Consider the following 19,461-nt stretch of genomic DNA (forward strand, 5'->3'; position numbering starts at 1 on the left):
AGGCATCATTTTTGGGGTTCCTGTGCCATTTTAGGCTCAGACAAGCCTTTTTAACAACAGAAAGTGAGAAGAAGTCACTTTCTGTTTATTTTTCAAAATGTGGTGGAAACTTGCCGATGCTCTTAGAGACATTTCGGAGCAAATATTTTTGAAAGAAAATACAAAAATGTTTTAACTCTGGAAACTGGGAAGAGGGCTCTAACATGTACAAATGCCCCCAATATGTCCTAGAGATAAATACTGTTTAATAAAACATTGCATGATTTACCCCAGGAGCAACAAAAGGACCCTGGGAGTTTCATGTATGTTATGCAATCTTGCACTACATCCCATGCCCTCGTCCCATGGTTGAATCTTTGCACTTATCCCATTCCCTTGCCTATTGTATACAGCCTGGCCATGTTTACAGTAGCTTCCTGCCAGATGAGCGCTGTTTTAATTGAATTTAAGTTGTTGTTTTATATGCCTATTTGTTTTTTTAAATTGTATTTTATATTGTGTTTTATTTTATGTGCTATTTTTAGGCACTTTTGTACTGTGTGTAAGCCACTTTGAGTCCCTTTGGGGAGATGGTGGTGGGATATAAGAATAAAATTATCATCATCATCATCATCATGCCTGTATTTTGCTCAACCCTGTCTTAAAGTTCTGATATCTCTAAAATAAAAGCTACAAAAACTATGTATCTCAGAGGTTTTGATCCAACTCATAATATGAAACTTTTGCAAATTGGAGATCATATAATATTTTTCTATAAGAAGGGTCCCCCTCAGAACCCTGAACTTGCCTTAGAGATGACTGGGCAGTAAATGAATATTTGCAATGTGACAACAGGTGTATCTCCACTGTAGAATTAATGCAATTTGACACCACATTAACTGCCATGGCTCAATGCTATGGAACTGTGGGAGTTATTGTTTTACATGTCTTTAAACTTCTGTGCCAAGAGCACTGATGCCTCAGAAGAACTACAACTCCCAGGATTCCATAGCAATGAGCCATGGCCATTCAAATGGTGTCAAACTGCATTATTTCTATATTGCAGATGCATACAATGCTTAATGAAAGGAGAAATGGACAGGGCATGGAATATTTATGTTTTGGACCATGTGTCCCAGAACATCTCAGCCAACATGGCCACATTTGCTAGGCAACTCTAGGTGATTTCTCCAAGAAAAGGTAACCTTTTCCCATGATCAAATCTATGTATTTTATTTCCTTTGGCAAACTAATGCTACATGCACCACAACCTTACAATTTGGAACTATTGAATTTCTGTTTTAGAATTTAATTTATTTTGATCCACTTCAGACAATAATCTAATTAAAATGTTGGGCAAGATACCCATTTTCTAATAATAAAAACAATCACGGATAATTTAAATGTTTCTATATAAACGCTAATCTTGATATTTTATTTATTTTATATAACTTATTACCCCTCCACCCCAATTAGGTAATTAGATTGCTTACATATTTTGTCTGCTGAAGTGAAGAATGACATCAAAACTGACCAGCTATAGCCAAAAACCAGGATGAAAAAATTGATGGAGTGATACTTTAAAATACAGAAGCCAGCAGTAAACCTGCCAAAGAAGTAATATTTTCTTAATGCTGCAAGTGTGCATTAAACAAAGTTTGAAAATTAGAAATTGTTCTAATGATGAAATCTGCGGATAATTTCCTTTGCCTTATCCAGAAAGGAAAAGAGTTTCTGGAAGATGTTCCTATTCATTTTGTTTTTATTTTAGTTTTATATAACCCAGTTTGTATCCAAACTCTTTCACAAAAGTTTCTAGGTCTCTTTCCCTTTCTCCTTTGTATTCTGCTTTTTCCTCCTCATACTCATCACATATCACACCTAGATTCAGGCAATGTTTTAGAAATTGATTTTCTGCAGTTTCCACAGAATCTTTTTTATCATTATTCAGGAGTTATCAAATTCCGAAAGCACTTCATCAATATTTATTGTTTGAGTGATGATATTCCTCTTTCATTTGCTTGATCTTCACTGATTCTAGTTTGTCTTGTCTTGTTTTTAAACAATAGTTATGTTTTACTAGCAGTGGCCTTCATGGCTAGTTCTGGAATAACACAATCTATCAAAATAAAATACATTTCATTAAAAAAATCATGACCTGGAAAGTAGGAATGAAAAGCCTTTGATAATGGCAGAAAACACTTTGGGATTAGGAAAATGTAATGTGGATATCCAATATAAAATTGGTTTGTTCAGGAGCAAAACTCTTCTTCTTCTTCTTCTTCTTCTTCTTCTTCTTCTTCTTCTTCTTCTTCTTCTGCTGCTGCTGCTGCTGCTGCTGCTGCTGCTGCTGCTGCTGCTGTTGTTCTGGAGACCACAGAATACTGAAGTAGAAACTCAGTATTCTACAAGTAGAAATGCAATATTCTACTGAAGTAGAAATTTAGTATTCTGCTGATGAAGAAATTCAGAAATTCAAAGCAGAATGCTTCCATATACCATAGGGATGATTAAGAATAGTTAGTATTCAATGTGGGCGTGACATACATTTCACACAGCAAATGAAGCAGCCATTACCTTTTAACAATTTCTATCAGATAACAGTAAAGGTAGGTTATGATGTAGTGGAAGTGTCCCATCACTGGAAGAGAAGAGCTTTACTAGTTGTGTGTGTATGTGGTATTAACCCCACTAGATCAGTGAAAATCCTATAGGTGTACATCACCACCAACAATCTCTTCATCCATTGGTGACGGGTCCTTGCATAGGATTGCAGGGGAGGGCCTGGGAAGAAGATTTAGCTCCACTTTAATTAAATCATTTGATTTAATTAAAAGAGACCAACTTTGTTCCTTCCTATACATCCACCTGGAGTGAATTTAAAATGTGTGTGTGTGTGTGTTCCAAAATGCCTGACCATGCTGCCTTCACATTTTGTGGCTTTACAAGTGGTGAGTGGTATTCAGTTCACTCAATTCCACTTTGGACAGTGGTTCTCAACCTGCAGGTTCCCAGATGTTTTGGACTTCAACTTCCAGAAATCCTAACAGTTGGTAAACTGGCTGGGATTTCTGGGAGTTGTGGGCCAAAACAACTGGGGACACACAGGTTGAGAATCACTGACTTAGGAGACCATTTTCGCAGGGATGCAAAAGGATCTTGTACGGTAGCACCATTGAGACTGAGAGAAAGAAGATGACAGCATTAGCTTTTGTAAATGTAAGTCTACTTCATCAGATGCAGGGAGTCTGAGTTGAAGTGAGAAGCACAATTTTCTTTACAGTTAAAGTCACAAATATATGCCAGGCCAAATAATGTTTAGAAAAGCCAAGATAAACCACTTACAATGATACAAAGTAGCAATTCTAGGCTTCTTGTATTATAAAAACATGAACAGAATGTTCACCATAGATGGAATGAGATGGATTCAGCAATACATTGATGATTTGCCACATGCTGTTCTGGTCACTTGCTTCCTGTTGGAGTTTAAGATAACTCGGCATGGTAGCATGTCAAAACAAGCAGGTGAACTTTCCCGTCTGTGTCTAGCAAGAGTGTATGCCTAGGTCAGCAAAAGACAGGCTAGGGAAAAAACAGCTAGAACCTCTTGTTTCACATTATGTTTTGGTTCCAGATTAGTTCAGTATGACAGCTTGTATCAGAGGTGTATTTATTTTAGTCTGCGGAATGAAAATAATTATTCTAAGATAAGAGTTACTTAAGCTAAAACTTTAGACAATAACTGACAAACCCAAAGTATATTTTGGTGGTCAGAATCTCTAAATCAGGGGTCTCCAAACTTTTTAAACAGGGGGCCAGTTCACGGCCCCTCAGACCATTGGAGGGCCAGACTATAGTTTTTTTAAAAAAAAACTATGCACAAATTCCCATGCACACTGCACATATCTTATTTTGAAGTAAAAATCAAAATGGGAACAAATACAGCCTCAATGTTAATAATAATCATAATCATAATAAAAACAATAAAGAGGGTTGGAAGAGACCCCTTGGGCCATCAAGTCCAACCCCCTTCTGCCTTTGTGCACCAAAAGCACTAGCAAAGCATCCCTTAATAATTAATAATGAATAAAATCATATTTAAAATACTATTATAAACAAGCAAAGCTTTGGAAGGTGCACACCAGGCGAGGGAGGAGATGGGAAAGGCGTGCACCTTTCCCTTCCTTGTGCTGCACATGCCTTCCTTGGTGGAGGAGGATGGAGCCGCCGCTGCAGGGGACGGATAAATGGCTTCAATGGGCCGCATGTGGCCCCCGGGCTTTAGTTTGGGGACCCCTGCTCTAAATAAATTGATATTTCACTTTTTTCAGGGGGGGGGAGGACATAACTTTAGAACACAATTGGAAGGAAAATAAGGTGATGTTTAGTTTTACTTTAAAAGCTTGGGTCAAAGAAGGAACATGCCTCCAAATTAGTACATAACAAAGGAACGTTGGCTGATAAAAGGAGATAAGTGATCAAAGGAATAGCTTGACAACAGAACAAACACCACAAATGAAGACTTTTCTTTGGGGATCATTTGATTACAGTTTATCTGAGATAATTATTCATGCTGCTTAAGATGAAGAGCTAGCCTTAACCACTTCAAATGGAAATTATATAACCAGGGACGATATATCACTCTGATTTGCTGGGGCTTTGTGGTTGGGCATACAAGAGACAGGATTTTTACATTCCATTCATTTGAATGGATGTTCTGCAAGGCATTGATGCTGGGAAGCCAGACGTTGTCCCCCTCCCTCTGTCACTGCCCAATCCTCAAAGCTTTCTTCACTAAGCCTGTGATTTTATTCCTCTTCGGAAATGTACCCCACTTCACTCTTTTCTTTGTGTTTAGAAAGCACCAAACTAGACAATACAGATGAATGGATTTAGCAGACTTATAGGAGGTTATGTGGAGATCATGAATTCAGGCTGCAGGTTCATTTCTTGGAATCTCAAGCTAAAAGGTTTGGTGAAAGATCAAGAGCCAGATAGCTGCTTACAGCCAGTTAGAATCTGCAAAAACGAATCACATGGTCAAATAGTATGGCTTGTATAAATCACAGAGTGCTAGAATCATGGAGTTGGAAGAGACCTCATGGGTCAACTACCTACCCTAACCAAAGCATCTCCAACTAAAGCATCCTCAACAGATAGGCAATTGGTTCAACTGCTGAATCATGCTGACTATCAAGATGTTACTTCTAATGTTCTAACAAAATCTACTCTCCAGTAAATTCAAACCCTTAGACCTGGTCTTATCCTCTGGAGCAGCAGAGAACAAGGCTCTCCTCTTCTCCCTGTAGTATCCTCTCCTCTTGAAGTATTTTGAGTGCAATCATGAGACCCCTAAGCCCACTCTTCACTAAACAGAACATGTCCAGCTCCTTCAACTTTTCCGCATATGTTTTGTTCTACCTCTTATCACCCTCATTGTCTTTCCCTGAAACTACTCTGACATGCTACTTAAAATGAAGTGCCTAAAACTTAACACAGCACTCCAGATGAGCCTGACTAGTGTAGAATAAAATGGGACTATTACTTCATTTCACTGGGAAACTATGCTTCTACCAATGCAGGCTAAAATAGCATTCGCTTTTTTCCTGCAGTATCACACTACAAGCAGATGCCCAATGTAGGATCAACAATAGTCCAAACATCCTTTTAATGTGTAATACTGTTGAGACATGCACCACTCACTCTATACCTCTGCATTTGGTTTTTGTAGAACATGGTTTTGTTTTTCCTAGTAGGTAACTGCAAAAGCAAACCACCACCGCCTATCCTCACTTGTGTGTTATTCATTATTTTTACTATATATACCACATTCCAATATTGTTTGGATACACAAGTCCTGGATTTTATCTGTGAAATACTGGAAAATATAGTAAACTGATAGAAAATTATTTTGACCACGTGATTATATCTGTGACTGAAGTATACAACTATGAATAATAGTCCATGTTTTCATATATCTGTTGATACCTTACACTTCACAAAAGGTATCTGCCATATATTTTAAATTAAAACTGCTGATGTTCATTGGAGCCATAAGTCTTGAAGTGCAATGGAAAAAGGCTTGAATAAACTACAAGGAACTACCAAGGAATTCTAATTGTATATATCCTTCCTGTGAAATTGATAATATGCCGTTGGAGGTGGAAATGGATAGAGACAGACTTGGATACAGGGAAGCAAAATATGCCTTTTAACATACTTTTTGATGAAAGTTGAAGCTAAGATAAGTTGACTATGAAACTCAAAGACTGCAATAACTGCAAACTGTAAAGTCAGTAAAGGATTTCTGAAAGCATTTAACTGTAAATTAACTTAACCAGCAAAGATGAGATAAATTAAAAGATTATGGGCCTTAAGAGTAACTATTGGAAGAAAATTGATAGGGGGATATGGGAAAACAACATTTGAGGAACAGTCATCACAGAAGTCAAATGAGATAAGATCTTTTAGAGTGAAACAGAGAGGAAGGAAAGAATTAAAGTAATGGTATGTAAGAACCACGGGGGAGGGGAACTGGAGGCAAAAAAGAGGGCTTCCCAACATTCTTGGCTGGAGCTATGGAAAATGGATAATAAAGAATATATTATGCTTAAGTGCAGTACATAATCTTCTGCCAACTTTGGTTCACTCTCTGTTGCAGTTACGTGTAGAGATATACCAAGTGGCACATTTTTCAAACTGCAACATGGCATCAGTCCAGGATTTGGCATCACAGAAATACAGTACATAGAGTGTGGAATGCCAGAGTCTGATATACTACAGCATCATCATCATCATCATCATCATCATCATCATCATCATCATCATCATCATCTATATTTCTTTAACCCTAATACACAATCAATTGTGAGACACACATTAATTTCCATGCCCAAATTGTGTGTGTGTGTGTGTGTGTGTGTGTGTGTGTGTGTGTATATATATATATATATATATATATATATGGAGAGACAGAGACAGAGACAGAGACAGAAAGAGAGAGCACATCTGTGATTCTACAATGCACCCCATTTTTAGAGATGTTTATTATATGTGGGGATAAATTTTATACTTGAAGAAATTTTAAACTCGAAGTATTATTATCATTTTTATTCTCTCCATTGTCATCATCCTGAAATGCACAGCTGGAAAATAACCCCTAAAATTATATTCTGAAGACACTTCAGCAGCACACCATTTCACCTGGATTTGCCATCCCACAATCACTCACATTTCACAAAGAAGCCTAATAATTTTTATAATTGTGCATGTTTTTTGTCTATTGTTGTGTTTTATATTGCTATTGTTTTTATTCGGGCTTGTCCCCATGTAAGCCGCCCTGAGTCCCCTTTGGGGAGATAGAGGCGGAGTATAAAAATAAAGTTATTATTATTATTATTATTATTATTATTATTATTATTATTATTATTATTTTGTTATGAACCATTTGAATCCCATTTTATTTTTATTCTTCTATCATTTTTCATTGATTGAAATGATTTTTTCTTTAAAAAATACATTTACAGTACTAGTTTAGCCAGTATAGAATCAAAAATGCCATTGAGATTTTAATTAGAATGTCCTCTTTCCAGTTAGTGCCTATATTTGATTTCTATTTTAAGTGGTTGGACCATTAGCAATAAGCTGCTACATAATCACATCTTTTCTCTACCAGTTCTGTGGAGAGTTGAATTACTTTTCCCCAAAATATTAAATATGAAGGGCAGTTAAGTGTAACTTAAAAAAGAGAATAGAGAAATTTCACCAAACTAGAGGATGGCAAATGTTGATCACATATTCAAAAAGGGGACAAAAGAGGACCCAAATAATTACTACTTAGTCAGTCTGACATCAATACTAAGAAAAATTCTGGAGATCATTAAAGAGGTATTCTGTAAGCACTTAGAAAGGAATGTTGACAAAAAGTCAACATGGGTTTCTCAAATACCAGTCATTTCAGACTAAATTTATCTCACTTTTTTGATAGAGTTTCAAGCTTGGTAGGTAAAGGAAATGCTGTGTATATAGCACATCTTGATTTCAGTGGGGCATTTGACAAAGTAACCCATGATCTTCTGGCAAAAAAAACTAATGAAATGTGGGCTAGACTATGGTATTAGGTGGATTCGTAACTGGTTCAGCAACCAAATCCAAAGGGTGTTCACCACTGGTTCCTCATCATCCTGGAAAGAAATGACTAGTGGTGTGCCACAGGGTTTGGTCCTGAACCCAGTTCTGTTCAACATCTTTATTATGACTTGGATGAAGGTTTTGAGGACATGTTTATCAAATTTGCAGATGACACCAAATTAGGAGGGATAGCTAATACTTCAGATGACAGGATCAGAATCCAAAACGAGCTTAACAAATTTAAGAGCTGGGCAAAAACTAACAAAATTAATGTTGAGAGGAAGAAATGTACAGTAATATACTTAAGACAGAAAGAATATGCAGAGAAAGAATGGGTGACATCTAGCTTGACAACAATATATGTGAAATGAATCAGTCTTAGTAGATGAGCATGAGTCAACAGTGTGATTCGGGAGCTCAAAAAGCCAATATCATGCTAGAGACAAATGCAAAATTCTCTCTCATCTCCTTGGCCACTGGGATGAGTGAATATTATTTTCCCATTTTGAACTCAGATTGTCACAATTATAGTGGAGGAAAAAGTGAGAATGTGGGAGGAGGAGAAGAGAGAAATTAGAACATTATAAAAGTATCTGAGATACTGGGATGACAGAAGATTGACTGGGGCTGTTCCTGTGAAATTGGGACAATTGCAGACTATGGTTTGAACATTAATACAAACAACAACAAAATCTTTTTCTTCTTCCTACCTACCTTCCTACTTTGATTTTAAGACATGTGAGCTTGTAAGATTTCATGAAAAGAAAATACCAGGTCCCTTTCTCCTATGTGCATTCACTGATTCTTGAAAGACTATCTGCACAAGGTTGAGATGCCCTCCTGAACCAGCTGGGGCAAAACCCCTCTCCCTATTCCAGTCACTCCCTAAAGATAGTTGTGATTTCTTTCTGGCTGCTCCCAGACAGGAGAAAAACCCTCAATGAAGCAGGTTTAAAAAACCCACATTGACATGGGTTTTTGTCCCCATACCTCCTCCCCAAAATAACCTGGGCTTTCCTGGGTGTGTCTAGATGCCCTTCTGGTAACTACCGGGAGGGCCTTTAAACACCTAGAATGGCTTTTTAATTTTAAGGGCTTTGGGGGAAGGGCTTTGGGGGTGGGGGTGGGTGCCATCTTGCACCTTTGGGCTCCAGGAACCCAAGAGGTGCAAAATGGTTGTGGAGACTCACACCCAGGAGTTCCTGGAAATGAGTCCCCACAGGCCCAATACCTCATTAGACTTGGGCCTTTTAGGAAGACCTGGCTCTAATGGGGTATCAAATTATTTCAGGACAAAGCAGGGTTTACCTACTTTCTCCCGAATTAAGTTGTTTTTAGCAGAGACGTCATTTGGATGCCTCCAGTAAAAGCCCAACAGGTCACACATATTGAGGCCTTTCTGGGAAGGCCCTCTACCAGTGCTTCCTTTTTGTGTGCTGCCACCCCCACTTCCAATATCACTTGCTGTCTACGTTGTTAGTCAAAGGATCAACCCAAAACTCCAGAATTGGCTTATCCATAGATCAATGCAATTGCTGTACCTTAACTCTTAATTTAAAAAAAACATCCCCTTATCTGAGTAGAGTGGAAAAATGGAAGAGCTTAAATCATCCCAGGGGAAACTAAAAAGAAACAGCAACTTTCTCTACTTTCTCTACCATGGTGTCACTTTTGGCTTATTTAAATGTCTGGGTAGGGAAACAGTGCTGGGTGGATGGCCCCCAGAGGTTGCACTGGGGCTTTTGACTTTTACATGAGTATATACTGTAAGTAAATAAATATGTTAGTTTGGTTACAAAGAATGTCACCCCAGACACATCTTTCAGGGACCATGTAACCATCGTGATGGATTTTGATGTTAGCTCTACTCCCAACATGGTAGAAAGCTGGGAAGCCATTGGGAGAAGGGACAATTTGCTAGAGCTATGGAAGTCAGGTACCACCCTTTATGTATCATCCCACATTACTTACATGACTTCTTCTCTTTCTAATAGCATGAGGTTGAGTGCAGGTGGCTGCAAAAGAGGAGAAGGTGGATGGGACAGAAATACTTTTCCTCTGTGAGCTTCATTACATTACAATTATTTTAGGATGCAAGCTGTTATATTATATGTCTCCATATATAACTTGAATAATAATTAAGATTATTTTAAATGATTGAAGTTAATCTGTCTGAATGAAATAAGATCATCTGTTGGGAATGCTTTGATTGTGTATTTCTGCATGGGATCGTGGTCTCTTCCAATTTTATGAGTTTATGAAAAACATGGGCTACAGTCCAAAGTCTTTCTTCTATCACCAAAGAAAGAATAATTATTTTGTTTTTGTGACTGTACAGTCTCATGAACTTCTTTTGAAGAGGTGAGATTTATAACAGTTTTATCATGAAGTTGGCTGTGTGTTCCTGCCTTGCTAGCTTTATTTTCTAATATAGAAAAAGGCTCATTTCAGTGTCTAAAATGATGACATTCAGAAAATGCTAAGGCAGTGTTACAAACAGAATCAGTGCCAGCATTCTATCAGCTTCGGAATTGCTTTAAAAATGAAATTCTTGAGGCCAAGAACTGTCATGTTGTCTTGCTTTAAATAGCTCAGAATGGAAAATATTAAGGATACCAATCTGAAAATATTACACTCGGCATTATGGAGACCCTAATGCTGTTGGCCACTACAGAAAAATACACTTGATACTACATGAACTACTCACCCTGTCTGCCCACACCACTCTCTTCCTACTATACTTTTCACTGTGAACTGCTTCCAGGAGAAGGAAATAATGCATAATTTTACATGCATGCAAGTCTGAGGTGTTATTTTAGACATGCACAGGGGTGGTGTGTGTGTGTGTGTGTGTGTGTGTGAATTAGTTGTATAAAAAAAAAAGAAATGAGGATTTTCAAGCTCATTTTTGTCTCTGCTACCATTCCCACCCAACTCTTGCCTTGCAAAGCTATGGGTATGCATACATAGTAGTCATTTTATTATATTTGGGGATAAGGGATTGTGTGTCTAGTACTGTCTGAGGGCTAGGACAAATGAATGGTTAAAAATAAAGTCAAAAATGTCCAAGGTTAATCTATGCTGTACAGTGGCAACACATTGTTTCACTTTGGGTCGAACAAATATGCAGCTGTGGAAAAACAATGATGAAAAGACAAGTGTAAGAGCACAACCAGAATTCTTGAGAGTTTGGTGCTTCCTGCCTATAAAGCATTACAATGGATTTTTTGAATGTAAAAGAGTACATTTGAGAAAGAGGATTAGATTTAAACTTGAATAGTTTGCTCAGATTATGGTTATTAGCAAAACACACCGAACATAAAAAGAAGTGTATGACATGTATAATTGCCATCCTTATTGTAACCAAATGCTTCTTACAATTACCTAGGTAAGAACTTGCTCTTGTATTTTTGTGACAGGTGTCAGACTGAAATCAGGGAAATGATGAAATAATCTCTTGTCCAATGCCAGAACTTTGGTCAAATTTGTAGGTGTTCATTTGTGTGTTTTTAAATTTAAAAGAAAAATGAAAATGTAATTTCAGCATCACATCTTGTTTGGGTTCTCAGAATAAGGAGAAATCACTACTCTAGTTCTCGGATATCAGAGTATAAATTGATGAGATTCTTAACATACATGTTTATGGATACAGAAAATAGCTTTAATTCAGAGAGACATAATTGTTGCTTCCAATGGCTTATGTTGAAATAGCTAAGTCCTATTTATACTGCATAAAGAGAAGAATGACCTGGAGTTTTCAGGTTCATTTAAAATGTAATAAGCTATGAGTGGTACTCCCATTAAGATCATTGGAAATGTAATTAAACACTAAAATGGCTACTAACATGATTAAGCTGAAAATGCAGGTAGGCTTTTACAAAGCCTATTAAAGCCACTGCACATACAGCCATGTACAGTAATAAATTATACTGGATCTCTGGATATAGAAATACAAAGCAAGCAGTTTGCAGCTCAAATGGAAAAAAGTTGGGAGTATATTTTATATAGATACTAGCTTGGAGACCCGGCGCTGCCCGGGTCATTTGAGAAAGGCATTGTTTGCCTGTGTTCCAAGTGTAGCCTATATCCAATGTCAGGTGGGTTCAGTGGATGCGGGTGAGCTCCATCTCCCATATGGAAGTCCCAACGTCCAGTGTCCATCCCTCTCCAAACACAGCCAGTATGTAGAGTAGGTCATGGGGGCTCCATGTACCATGTTTGGTCTTGATCAGTCATTTGTGTGGGTCGCGGTGCTCTCAGGAAGTGAGTGAAGGTATTGGAAGTCCCATCGTCCATGGTCCATCATCCTCCAAACTGCACCTGGGTGTAGAGTGAGTCCTGGGTGTTGTCTGTGTCAAGTTTGGTCTTGATGAGACATTGATGGGGGTGACAGTGGTCTCGGGAAGTGAGTGAACATACTGCACGTCCCATCATCCAAGGTCCAAGCTCTTTCAAACCTCACCAAGATGTAGAGCGGGCCATGGTGGCTGTATGTGCCAAGTTTGGTCTTGATCAGTCATTGGTGGGGGTCACAGTAGTCCCAGGAAGTGAGTGAAGATAGTGCAAGTCCCATCATCCACGGTCCCTCCTCCCCCAAACTGCACCAGGATGTAAAGTGGGCTACCCTGCACCTGCGTGTCAAGTTTGATACAGTTTTGTCATTCATGGGCATCACAGTGGTTTGTGGGAGGTGAATTGGATGAATGTACTGCAAATCCCATAATCCTTGGTCCACCCTCCGTCAAACTGCTGCAGCATGTGAAGTGTGTCATTTGGGATATGTGTGCCTGGTTGGGTTCAGTTGTGTGATTTGTGGCAGTTGCTGTGGTCTCAAGAAGTGAGGGAAGGTACTGCAAATTCCATCATCCTTGGTCCATCCTGCCCCAATATACATCAGGATGTAAAGGGGTCGACAGGAGTTCTGTGTGCCAAGTTTGGTCCATTTCTATCATTGGTGGGCATTGCAGTAGTCTGTGGGAGTTAAAGTGTTTGAAAGTACTGCAAATCCCATCATCTGTGGTCCATCCTCCCCCAAATGGCAGCAGGTCATAAAGTGCATCGTGGGGATGAAGTGTGCCAAGTTTGGTGCAGATCCGTCATTCCTGTTGGTCTCAGTGGCCTGGGATAGTGGCGGCCAATCAAAACGCGAGCACATATTCCGCCAGGCCAATCAAAACGCTGATACATACTCCGATTTCACTTTTATTATATATATAGATAACAATAATCTCAGTAGTGACTATTTTAAAGGCCCAAGTGGATGAATGAAAATTCCAGCTCACTAAAAATGGGAAACAAGGATACACTACATTATAAAATTTTGCATAAGTTAAATCAATCAAATTAATTATGTTTTCCCTTTCTGCAATGGATTCAATTCCCAGCAGACCATATTTTAAAAGGAGTGGGCAACTTTGTCCAGTGCAAAGTTGGGCAACTTTGTCCAGTTTTCAACCATTGTTTGGAGGGCCAAACAGAGCACCAAAAACAGTTCCAAATAGGGAGCAAAGTCAAGAAAGTGCCTGAAAGTTAATGATAGTTTTGAAAAATCAGTATTTCTTGAAACGTCAAACAGTGCTTGAGATGGCTCAACGTATTTAAAAGATGAATGCCTCCTGCAGTCTTCTAGGAGAGTCAAACTCTACCTTTTGCCAGCAAGAAATGTGAATAGCATTTTGCCCAGCATTAAAAACCATGGAAATCATTAAGTACAAAATTATGCAAATAAAAAAATAAATTAGCTTAATGCAATCGTTAATTGGAATACAACCACAAAGGACCTCATCATACTGTTGAGGTGCCCTCAGATGCTTCCAGACTGCTTCAGGGACAGAGTACTACTCCTGCCATCACTTGATGTCATGTGACTTCTAGCGGAGGCTCCACCCCTAACTGAGGTAGATGTGACCTTGAATACTTCCCTCTGGACATGGGAGCCTTCCCATTGGAGTCAGTACACTTTGCCTGATGTGGGTAACCCTTCCCCCATATGATGGGGAAAGAGTCAGCATGCCAGAGATGAGCATGGGGCAACAGAGTCACCCCTCACGCCTGCTGTTTTGCCACACTTGCTGGAAAAATGGCATGGGGGTGGGGGTGGGGGTGGGGGCTCCCCTGTGTGATAAGGTTATAAATCAACTGCTAAAATAGCATTTATGTAAATCCTGATTCAGTAGGTCAGCTCTAACCATTTGATTGACACAGAGAATGGGAATCATGGCACTCCAGATGATGATGGATTCCAACTCTCAGGACTATTCATCGTTTTACAGGCTATTAGGGCACATGTTAGGGCAACATGTTCTGGAGTGCCATACGAGTCTTAACTTTAGATCATTCTATAATCTCAGATGTATAGATTTGATGGAATAAAGTAATTTTCACTGGCTGCCCCAAAGGGAAATCATAGGGAACCAACAGTAAGCATGCTTTACTTTTGTTTTGGGTGCAAAACAGGGCACAGAAAGGGGAGGATGGCACTACCATCCCACTTCTCTGGCTGCCTTAGCTTGGGGAGGTTGGATGGCTTTGGGGACTTCCTCTTGGGATCAAATGGCAATCCCAGGAGGCAGTCCCAACAGCCCCCATACCTGCAACAACTCAGATCTTCAAGGAAGATCTGGATGTTTGCAGATTTTTTTTAAACACAGGTTTAAACCAGATTAAATGGTTTACCTTGGATTATCCCGCATTAGCCTGGGGCATCTAAATGATGCCCCAGGCTAATATGATTATTGTCACTGTAGATGGGCCCTTAAAGTTGGAAAAGGCACAATGACCTGAATCTAGCCCAACCTCCTGCTGTAAAGGAAAGCACAACTACAGCACTCTTGAAAGATCCACATTCAACCTCTGCTTAGAGACTTGGCCTTGAAGCTACCTATTTTTTGAACTGTTCTTACAGTAAAGATATTCTACTTAATTCCTCTCAAAAGCAGCTTCTGCCATCAATCATAATTTCTTGGAGCTAGCTTTGAAAACAGTATTTTTATAACTCAAATTATTTTCTCATTACAGTTTTCCACCTAAGACTGCACTCTACATTCCTTCTATCATTCTGCAAATATCGTATTATGGTATTGCTTGCAAGAATGTCCCAGTCAAAACTCTAAATCCACAATCAACCTATAGTTTAAGAATGCTTGGCATACTTAAATTACGCTTGGCAAAGTACACATTCTCAAGAGTAATCCTTAATGCCTCTGTGGAATAACTCATGCAAATGTTTGAAACACTGTTGCCAAAAACAAGAGAAGTGTGCCCTTTGCCCATTGAAGATAATAAGCAATATTTGTTAATGTGGGCAGTAAATATGCAAGTTTTTCATGGACTCTTAATCACTTTAAGCACATAGAAGTACAAACAGGGCATTTTTCCAAGATCCCCATATGCCATCCATTCTGGGAATTCCTTCCAACTTATCTCCTTCAAACTCGATTCTAATTTTTCTCTTTGAAAAATATGTGTAACTAGGCCTGATTCATATGCGGAATAGCTGCCATCAAATAAAGACCATACACATCTTATGCTTGTCCTTGCACCTATGATCAACAGGAAAAAGAATGATCAACAGAAAAAAGAATGATATTTAGCAATTCCATGAAAAGCTTGAAAAATTACTTGTACAAATCATGTTATTTAACTATTACCAGACACTTCTAGTAACCCTTAATTGTCGATAGCAGAAGGGGAAAGACTGAACAATACTGTATATTGCTGCTTTGGGTCCCGCTTAGGGAGAAAAGCGGGATATAAATATAGGTCTAGTATTATCATTGTTACTTGTATTAATTCTTTTTTAAAAACATATACAATAAAAAAGAAAATGTTCTAAAATATTTTTAAAATATTATTTTAAAATGCCACTAGAAGGAAAATCCAAAGTAAACAAACTAAATTCAAATAGAAACTATGTGATGTTACCAGACACTACATTATTTGTCCTTTTTATGCTCAGTAGTAATATGGGAAAGGTAATGCTATAATTTTTCAAGTGTTAACATTCAAGTTGATGTTCTAGTTTCCTGAAAAAAGTTCCCCCACCACAAAATCTGCTCCAGGTTTTGTGGGGTCCTTTAGAGCAGAGTTGGGTTAGGGCTAAAATGAAGAAGGGCTGCCAATAGTTAAAAAAATACAATTTCACAATTAATAGCATTTGAAGATTTCAAGTAAAGTGCAAAAACTAAATAAAATCCCTCATTCCAGAACCAAAATATGATTGCAAAATTGGGCTAATCAACTCTCTTTGAAAATAATTAATTGGGCAAAATAAATTCAGTGCCACTTTTAATGAACTCCTGATCTTTCTAAAATAGCTAACTCTTGGCCTCTGTAGTGTGCAATCTAATTTCACTGCTGGCAACGGCAATTATTACATGCTGTTAGTATGAGCACAAGAACATTAAATGTCTTTTGCTTCAATTATTCATAAAACTAAGGTGCTTATTTTCCCCTCGAAGAGAATGTCTTTATCATGACTCCTGTTTTGGGGCTCTACGAGTCGAACTACATATTATGCCAAAATACATAGTGGGCAGCTTTCCCTCTGGGTTTTAGCCTTTAATACAATGAAAGTGTGAACCTCCTGATCTGTGGGTGAAGAGTAGGGGGTTGTTTTTCCCCTTCCCCAGAAGACCTATAACAGTTGGAAATGGCAAAGATAATTAATATGGAACCATAGCAATATATTGTGTAGTGTGAATGGACCCACTGTTGTCCTGATCCATGTCATCACTTGTGTTTACTTTCTATATAGGATAAGAATATAACTGCATCCTAGATCTTTAAGATATGAAGGAGTTAACCTTAAAATGCTTATTGCTGCAGCATTTAAAGTATTTATTTAAACACAGAAGCAGACCCATAAGACAGACTGGAAAAACTCTGCAGGACAGTAGATAAAAGAGAGGTATATATATTAATAACAACTGGTGTTAAGAATTTGGGGCTGCCCATTGGATTCACTGAAGCTGATGGTGAGTGAATCAGAACCAGATATCCTAAGGAGTGAGGTTGAGCGGGCCTTAAGAAGCATTGCTAATAACAAGGCAGCAGGAGATGACGGGATCCCATCTGAACCATTTAAAGTCTTGAAAGATGATGTTGTCAAGGTGATGCATGCCATATGTCAGCAAATATAGATAAAACAAGAATGGACATCAGATTGGAAAAGATCAACTTATATCCCTATACCAAAAAAGGGAAATGCTAAAGAATGTACAAACGTTCATACAGTGGCACTTATTTCACATGCCAGTAAGGTAATGCTCAAAATCCTGCAAGGTAGACTCCAGCAATACATGGAGAGAGAGTTGCCAGATGTCCAAGCTGGGTTTAGAAAAGAAACGAGAAACCAAATTGCCAACATCCGCTGGATAATGGAGGAAGCTAGGGAATTTCAGAAAAACATCTATTTCTGTTTTATTAACTAATCTAAAGCCTTTGACTCTGTGGATCATAATAAATTGTGGCAAGTTATTGGCAGTATGGGGATACCAAGTCACCTTGTCTGTTTCTTGAGGAATCTGTATAACGACCAAGTAGCAACAGTTAAAACAAACCACAGAACAACAGGCAAGATGGATGGATGGTATCCTTGAAGTGACTGGCTTGACTTTGAAGGAGCTGTGGGTGGCGAAGACCAACAAGGAGCTTTGGCATGGGCTGGTCCGAGAGGTAACAAAGAGTTGGAAGTGACTGAACGAATAAACAACAACAATTAGATTCACATCTTCCAGAGTAATATGTAGCTCAGATGTGGTCTGCTTAGTTGCTTTTGGGAGTTTCACCAAAATTCATTATGACGTGGTCAGAGGGCTCTTTTCTCCAGAAACTAGATACAAGAAACAATTAGAAAATAATTGCAATTGGGTTGCAACAAATACGGCAGTTTCTATTGGAAGAGACAACATATGTGGGTCCTTCCCAATGATACTATATGAAAATGAATTAGGTTGAATATTATTTCCCTCCCAAATAAATTGATGGCCATTTCCCCCCTGAATAAATCCACAAAGGAATGAGATGGGTTGGACATACAAGTGAATACTAGAAAAAGTATGCCAACCAGATTGGAGCTGCTTTTTCCATCCCCATTTTCACAAATAGTGCTAAAATAGTGTTTTAATACACAGACATTTTCTAATCTCCCAGAAATTCATCCCACCTGTCTTTTCCCTCTCTGTCCTCTAAGCCCAGTAGAGAAGATTATCAGTGAAATTCTGAGTGTTAGTCAACCATAACTTGTATATTTTGAAAAGACCATGACATGTAATCTTATCAGCCCCTCTCCTACATTTAGAATGCTAGACTGAAGTGCTTAGTTGGATATTTGAACCTGCTAAAAGACAAGAGCCATATCTTGAGGATTTTGTATGAATCTGTAGCGGAAGAACGCAGTACATATCTTTCAAGAATGGAACTATAGGAAACAAAAGTACAGTATATGGAATACACTTCATGAAATAAAATGCAGATTTGCAGAAACTTTGCTACTGTCTACAAAATGCTTGCATATGCTGATTAATAGCATAATAAATAGTTTATTTAATACACATTGTTTAGTTTAATTTCATCTATGGTTTTGTTGGCTGCCTTATTACAAATAGTATTTTAATTAAAAGAAAATGAGCATTTCTATATGCTGTGAATTCCATCCAAAGATTTCAGTCTGTTTGATAATTTAGAATAAATTTTAACATTGACACTGATACATATAATCTTCTTTAAAAACAATATGACTGATCTCAGCTAAACTATGTGGAAAGGCAGAATGCAAAATGATTCAGGGTTTTCCTGTATAGAATCACAAAACTAACAAACTCTTTATGCTTGGATGACAGACTACTATCTTTATACCATATTATTTTCATACATATCAATACCTGCTTAAATTAAAATTGGTGAGTGGCTATGTTGATGATTACTTTGCATTACGTGATAGATAACTATCAATCATCCTCTCATTTGCAAGGAAATAAAAATACAAGCAACCAACAAAGCACAAGGAACTGCATGTTGCTCTTAGCACTGTTGGAGGTTTCAAGGAGGGAATTAACAAGACAATGTTTGATTGTCTCTGCTGAAGTGAAAGCAAAGGAGAATGAAATCATGGCCTTAGTATGAGCTAATTTATTCAAAGGAGGTAGTTTGTACATAGCTAGCACCAAATTTGTGCTGGGAGATATTACCCAAAAGATTATTGTGTCTTTCTGAACTCACACTGGTAAATCCAGGTCATCAAAATGAACTGCTATTAACACCACATCTGAAATAAATCATGAACACAGTCACTTTACTGTTCATTGCCAGACAAACTAAAATTTGACTCCAGCTGAAACATGTCTGAGCCAT

The 19,461-nt window shown here is 38.2% G+C and overlaps 1 protein-coding gene and 1 long non-coding RNA gene across 6 annotated transcripts in view; both read right to left on the minus strand.

Moving 5' to 3' along the window:
* Positions 1-19,461, minus strand: part of kcnq5 (potassium voltage-gated channel subfamily Q member 5) — a 425,255-nt gene that overhangs the window by 134,858 nt on the left and 270,936 nt on the right. The gene's annotated exons all lie outside the window — the stretch shown is intronic.
* On the minus strand, positions 162-13,887 carry LOC134299301 (uncharacterized). Its single transcript, XR_010006486.1, has 2 exons — positions 12,323-13,887; positions 162-12,124 (listed from the first exon to the last, which is right to left on the minus strand). It is a non-coding gene; the product is annotated as an uncharacterized LOC134299301 (long non-coding RNA).

Source organism: Anolis carolinensis, chromosome 1 (genome assembly GCF_035594765.1).
Source record: "Anolis carolinensis isolate JA03-04 chromosome 1, rAnoCar3.1.pri, whole genome shotgun sequence".
In the NCBI taxonomy this organism is placed as follows: domain Eukaryota; kingdom Metazoa; phylum Chordata; class Lepidosauria; order Squamata; family Dactyloidae; genus Anolis; species Anolis carolinensis.